Genomic DNA, 7,690 nt, shown 5'->3' with positions numbered 1-7,690 from the left:
TCAGTGAACTACCCCCGCACGAGTTATCCTACCGGCTTGCGCTGCGCAACAATACTTTTATCAGTATGTTACATCATTCCCATCAGTCCAGTAATGCTACCAATTGTTGGATATGTGGCCGACTCCCACCCTATCAGAAATACAAGGGAGTCCTGCCCCTCTTCCCGTATCCGTTCACACATAATGGTTCCTGTGGTGCCTGGTTTAGTTTAATTAATTCCTTAGACTCTAATTCAATAGTCTACAAAGGCAATTGGGTATGGGGAAATCCGAACACAGTTCTGCATAAAGTATGTTATCCTGACAAGGAGGGTCTTCCACAAAGGACAGGGACCGATCTAGAAAATGAAGTATATGGATTAGGTAATTATACACTTAACCTCATGATTCTGAATGTGCAATCCGATACAGGTCCAGACTTACCCTCTATGTCCGTGTTACCAGTTACAGGCGAATTATGTGTCAGAAAGAATGGTTCAGTACCCCTAGGTCGTAGTAAATGTACTACTGTGATCGATTTCAGTGATAAAGGCAAGTCTACATTCAAAGCTACCCGTCATTCCTATTTCATTTGTGGTCATACAGCCTATATACGGTTGCCATTAGATTGGGATGGGACATGTTACATTGCATTCCTTCTGCCACCTGTTTTTCTAGCTCCATCCGACTATCATAAGAACTCCCGGCTGGTACTTAATAGACCCAAGAGAGAACTCCCGATTGTCGACTATACTGAAACGGCATGGGAACGATATACAGATTTCAATAAAGGTTTCTTTCCCTATTTAGGAGCAGTCTTCAATAGTAAATCAATACGTCACTTGACCAGAACCCTTGAAGCAGTGGTAAATGAAACTACTTCCACCCTAGGCAACTTAACAGAGGAACAGTCTGCTATGAGACTTGTTGTCCTTCAAAATCGTCTTGTTCTTGACGTCATTCTGGCCGATAGGGGCGGAGCCTGTAGAGTCATCGGATCGAGTTGCTGTGTTTTCATTCCAGAAAACGCACCATCAGTATATGAAGCCATAACGCGTCTCCATAAGATTGCAAGTCAGATACACCAGAATCCAGGAACCTGGACTTGGTCCGGTTGGTTCTGGAGCGTGTTATCAGCCTGGGGTTGGAAAGTCCTATCCTTCCTCGGAATAGCCCTTCTCATAGTATTCAGTTGTTGCCTATGTATGCAATGTGGGCCAGCGATTTGCGGCTTGTGCGCCACATCATGTTTTCCTCATCCAAATCCACGTTCTAAAAATCGCCTGAAAAAGGAAGAGCAAATGATGTTATATGAACAAATAGATGGACTAATGAAGATTGATATATCATGAAGGGTCAGTAGGGGACAAGGAGGGAATGAGGTAATATGAATTTTATGGTCAATTGTGTCCCCTAACGTGAACCCCACCGTCTCCATGTACGAACTTAAAGTGCATGTAACTTCCCTCCTCGACCTGCTATGAGAACGCATATACATTTGCGTCAAACGTTAACATGTCCTCTTTCAGATCCACCATGAATGGATCGATAATTCGGTTCCTAAGTATGCCTTGCCAACGTCTTTTCATGGTGCACTTCCACGTTTTCCTAGCCCTGCAGAGCTAGGCCCTGATTTCTGCCATCGAGCCCTTTCTGTTCTCTACCTGAAAGCTGCAACGTGGGATGCATCCCTGACCTCTGTTCTACTCCCTGCGTGGCGAGCGGTGCCCGGCTCGGCCTGCTTGCCTGCCAAAGACAGTATTTTGCCTTCAAGTTATCAGTATAGCCGAGTTCAGCTCCTTGAAAACACATTCCAGTCTAGCAGAATAGATAAACATTTCCCGGCTGCAGAGCAAAGGGCCCGGCCTCTCTGTCTCCATGCAAGTAATTCATTGCTCCTGTTACCATGGTAGGCCCATGGCCCCTCGCATTACACGTAGACACGTAGTCACATATGCACGCATTAATAGTCAGTATAGAGTAGCCTCTGCCCAAGAGACCTTTCCTTCTAGATAGTATAGTTCCCCAAACACAAGATATCAGATATGATTTAGGAACGAGTCGATCTGACATGCCAGACTTCTGTCTCTTTCCTTTAGTGTTAAATGTCAAGTCCCCTGCACCCTCCAGCCTCACGTCAGTCACACGTCATGCTGCTGCGCGCGCATCCTTGCTACAGATTTCTGCTGACACTGCAAAATTCCGCTATGTAACCACCCACTTGTGACACTTTCATGTGACGTTTCTAGCACACACCTCTGTGTACGCCCTCATGCACGCCTTTCTGTTACGCACATGTGTTCTTATCTCGTTTCTCTCAGCTGTTACGCCTTCTGTATCCATCACCATTATATGCATTTACTATAAATGATGTACTCTGTCAATAAAGTATGGCTCTATCCCTTCCTGATCCTTGATGGTGACAGGAACATGATACCCTGGTTCGAACCATTCCATTTTATGGAATAAAACCCCTTTTAAAACTCAGATATCACGGATTTTGCCTCTTATTTACGATTGAGTTATTTTATTGAACTTTACTGCATAGAAATTCCGACGGTAAATATTTATTTACCACAACCTGAGCAATTGGAGACGCTGCAGACGCTGCTGTCGGCCCCAACATGCACAAAATTGGTATCACGGCTTTACACCACAGCCCAAAATGAACAGGCCGAGGAGTGCACGGCGGCAAAAACCAGATGGGAGAGGTCGCTGGGCAAATCGATCGATGAGCAGGAATGGCAGTACAGCTGCACGCAATTCACACTTCTTACGTCTAACTGCAACCTTCGTATAATACACTTCAGGTTCATACATCAGGTATACTACACGCCTGCGAAACTACACAAATTGAGACTCAGGGGCACGGACACTTGCTACCGATGCAACACAGAGGGTGCAGATTTTTTGCATGTGGCGTGGTCCTGCCCGGGCTTGCAGGCCTACTGGCGAGCGGTAATCAATGCATTAAACACCATGCTTGCAGAACGTATCACAAACACACCTATGACGTGCCTATAGGGAATTAAAAAGCTCAAACATGCTAGGAGGAGAAAGTTCTTGGCGGTGGTGCTGCTCGTAGCGAAACGCAGAGTAGCAATACGATGGGGTAGCAAGACACCACTCAGGCTAAAAGACTGGATCACAGACATGACATACTGTAAAACGACACTAGAGTCCTATGCTGACGAATTACCAGAAACGTCCAGACCTAGAGACTTTTGGGAGCCACTGACGAAATATTTACAAGACACTTCAGACTGAATGTGCGGAGTGGGTGCCAACTTTTCTACACACAGACAAGAAGCATTAAGGTGGGGAAAAACTGGACTTTTGTGGAGGTCGAAGGTTGGCGGGTGTATGGGAAGGAGTGCGGCACAATAATACTGTTGGTACCAATGCAATGTGAACTGCTGTGTGATGTCCAGAACACAGGATTGTGTATCTCCCTATGGAATAGTCTTAATTACCAACTATGTATTGTACATGACTGTATACAATAATGCAAGATATGTAATTGTCGGTCAGAATACAAAATGTAAAAAAAAAAAACGTTTGAAAGTATATTCTACATTTATAATGCCTATCTCTTTAAAATGTGTGCTCTAAAGTGACATTATGATGTTTGAAATATTCCAAACACTGTTCCTCTCGTCCATCTTCTTATTTTGGAATAACAACTTACGGTGTACTAGTGCTCATTGTATCCAGTTTACGTCCTTCCTTTCTTTAAGCCTACACATTTCAACGCAGCAGAGCACATTTCACCTTCTGACAAAGGCAGTGTGTTGTCACATGTAGTGACCGGGCCCATTTAATGGCCGCTAAGGGGAAGCTTATAACCATTGCCCGCACTAATTGTTCAGTTGAATTCCCTAGGTGAAAATGAACAATGGTCGGCTCTTGTGACTTGTGAATGATTTGCAGTGTACTAAGAGGTATTACATCATGAGTATTAGAATATAAAACCTATTTATGGGACTCAGGGTAGCATAAAAGCAAGTCTATATCTCATCGAAGCTAGGAGCGAATTTGCTTAACACCATCACATGTTGGTATTAAAATGTTACAGATTACAATGACGAGTTGCAATCCAGTCAAACTGACCATCTCTTTTAAATGCTGTACCTCTGTCACTATTGTAAATATCTTAGGCTGCCTAGAGTCTTACAGAATGGTGATCACACATAGATCGACCATTGTGGACAGCAGGCTTTATCGATGGGAAGCCCGTAGGGAAGTATCCATTCATTTGACTATTATGAAAAGAATAAAGATAAGTAGAACTCCTTTAGCAAAATATCAAATGTTATGATATGGTACTGTAGTCTTTATTGTGTTAAATGCTTGGCTGAGAATCCCAATTTCTCTCAGATGGGTCGATCGGCAAAATTGACCATTCTATTGCATTTCAGATAGCAATTCTTTGGATCTTTCTCGCTAGACAATGTTCTCCTGGAGTTCTTTTCTCACTTTCTAGCTGTAAAAAACATTTTTAACACCAATGGATTAGCCTGCCTTTCCCAAGCATCCAAATCTCTGTGTAGCTCGATGTCCTAAAGAGTAGAAAGCATGAGCATCGGGTCTCTGAACACAGGAATCGCAAATCCTTATTTGCTTTAGGAAAAGTCATTGTCCTGTATCCTCTGCTACTCTTTCCAGATGCATTATGTGGTCCATGCAACCATCTGCAATTGATATAACCTGTTTCAGGGGTCATTCTTTTAAGGCGGGCCGTGGCTTTCTAAGATTTTGCAATAAAAGTACATTCTCAAAGCAGCTAATTGGTTGTCGGCCTCCATTTTATAAACCCTCTACTGCAAACCGATTATGCATGATTCTGCAATTAAGCAGCTTTAAAATAGCATGATTGGAGTCTCCAGTCTTCCAATAAGATCCATATTTTACCAGTTTTAATGATGGAAAGTTGTTATTTCATGAAAGAAACTTAGACGACTAGCTTTAATTTTGCCGATACTGGTTTGTGACTCCTTTATATATATTGTCCCTCCCAATTTAGTTCTCTTATGCAGTGATGCTTAACTTGTGGTCCGAGGAGCCCTTGGAGCCTGCTGCGCCTGCTCAGTGGGTCAGGGACTGTTTTTTACCAAATTAAATAATATGAAAAATGAATACATTCAAACTAATAAAGTATGTTCAAATAAAGAAGGAAAACTGACAATTTGAAAACTTTTTCAATATTTGATTGTGAATCAAAGAAAAGATTTGAATAGTTGGGAATTTGGTGATTACTTGTTCCTATATTTTTGAGTATTGTTTTGAGGTCCAAATCATAGAAATGTCTTAAGCCAGGGAAATCCCTGGCTTTCAATAATAACTCAGTGGGCACCCTGGATTCGAGTAATGATTCAGTGGGGGGCCTCAAAAGTTCTAGAACCACTGCTCTGATGTGTTGCATCTTTAACATTTTTCTCAGAAAAAGGGCTATTTAGGAAAATGGAAGCAGTTGGGAGAGCCCGAGTCAGTGGCCCTGCATGTACTTCAACCAACCCAGCCGGTATAACCCTATCATCTTGCTTCAAACAGTATTTATTACATCTACTGTTAGAGACTTAAAAAGGATTCTAAGGTATTTTGGGGGGGATACAGTTTGTTTGCTCTATGTACTTCACAATGTAAGGTTCAATTTAGAGAGAAAACTAATCAGGAAATCTTCAATCACAAAAATACAAATACGTTTTTTTACCTGAAAATTGTTCACAGCTGACCTTCGGCGCTTCCGTGTGCACCGATACTCCACTGTTCCGGGTTCTTCTCTTCCACCTTCCAGTGATGTGGGATTGTTCTCCCGTTGTATGGTTATATGGTTATCACAGACAATATTATTTTCCCAAATAGATAACTAGGCACACAGCTGTTGAGAGGTCCCAATACATTCGCCTCTCTACCTCTGGCCCATACACAGCATGTCGTTATCCTTTAGAAAACTTGGGAAAGTGCCAATTCATCAAAACAACAGCTTTGCTAACATACATGCTACTGTCTCTGATAGCTGCCTTTCAAGGTCTTAGAGTGAATGTGCAAAGTAAACCCAGTTGACATATTTTCATCATGCTGGTTCATACCAGTTATGTCTCAAAGTGATGGAAAGTCCACCAATATAGATTAAAATTCAGTGGGCAACACTATATATACACCCTATGAATTGTCCACTCCATTAGAGAGGTCTTCGCCACAGGTCATCGCAAGAGCTCCTGCCAGACTGCCGCAGCATCCATTCTTCTGCTGAGAGCCAATACAGAGAGGAGCAGAGCTGAACCCGGCTGATGTATGTTATCCTTTCAAGGAGACACTCTTTCTCGACTGAAGTCTGACAGTCACAGCTTCTCCAACGTGAACAGGTATGCAGTGTGCGGACTCCCAGAATCTCCAGAGGCAAGTTAGTTATGCCATACTTTCTTAATGTAGCACACAGAAGTAGTCTTCCGAGTTCTAAGCTCCTGGTAACATTCCAATCTTGTTATAAATGTTTATATTATTCTTGCTTCTCGTAACATACATTAGTGCTGTTCTAATTTTATATGTGTGGTTATTGCTTATGTACTAAGCAACAGGATGAGAGTTGAAATAAACACTTTCAAACATTATTTTAGTCTTTTCTTTTTACGGTAGTTGTCCATGCTATTCTAAAGAGCAAAAGTACCACTGCGTCCCTGACCCATTACAGAACTGTTAGTAACCCAAAAGGCATGGACAAGACACTAGCACTTATGCCTGGTGGGGATGCAATAACCTGGAATTCTGCTTAAGCGATGGAGCACTGCACTCAGTCAAGGCACCAGTGGGTGGGAAGGTCAAACCCTTTGGAGCTTGGCCAGAGCACTAGTTTATTGGGGTATCACAAACAATATCTATAATCCAAAAAGAGGCAGCTAGATAAACAGCATCCTATGTTTCACTGTGCTTTATGTAAGACCGTGTCTTCAAGACCATAATAAAGACGCAAAGAAAACATATTATAAACAAAATAGTGTAAATTATCACCCAATAAGAACACAAAAACCATTTAGAATATAAAAACAATTATAAATAAATATCTTATAATGGCATCTAATTTATAGAGTATAAATTTGCAATATATTGTCACCTGATTATATTGCTTACTAATGAGATTTTTTAAAACCTGTCCACATTTCTTTCCATTATTCTCTTAGTAAAATATGACACTAAAAGTTATGTCACCCTATGTGTGTCTGCTAAATATATTTCCATTCATATTTAATATTACACCATAAAGCAATTGACCTAAACAATAATATATTTTGCTTAATCTCTAAATATCCCTTGAGGAATCCTTTCAAAAAGAAGTGGAATGTTTACACTCTATGAACATACGATGCAGCTTGTCTTCTCAATCCGCAGCAAAGAACCTCTCCCCTTCAAATGACTCTGTGAGCTGCATCCGTGTTCCAGTCTTTAAGATACAGATTGTGTCTAGAAGCTATGGAAGTGCACCTTGCCAATGCTCTAGATCTAACCACGTGAAAGGAAATATCTGTCCCCTCTGCATTCTTTTATGAGAAGAAGAAGCTGATGATGGAGAAACATTCATCCTTTTAAAAGACCGCTTCCCCATGATGGCTCCAACAATAATCAGCAATTTACCAAGTCAGGAATGCTGCAGCACAAATCCTTAACCTCATGCGCGCTAGCGGAATTCCGCTCCTGCGCTGAGATTTTTTAAAAC

This window comes from Lissotriton vulgaris, chromosome 1_1 (genome assembly GCF_964263255.1).
Source record: "Lissotriton vulgaris chromosome 1_1, aLisVul1.2, whole genome shotgun sequence".
Lineage (NCBI taxonomy): Eukaryota > Metazoa > Chordata > Amphibia > Caudata > Salamandridae > Lissotriton > Lissotriton vulgaris.
The sequence above is the reverse complement of the archived record's forward strand: the minus strand, read 5'-3'. Positions refer to the sequence as shown.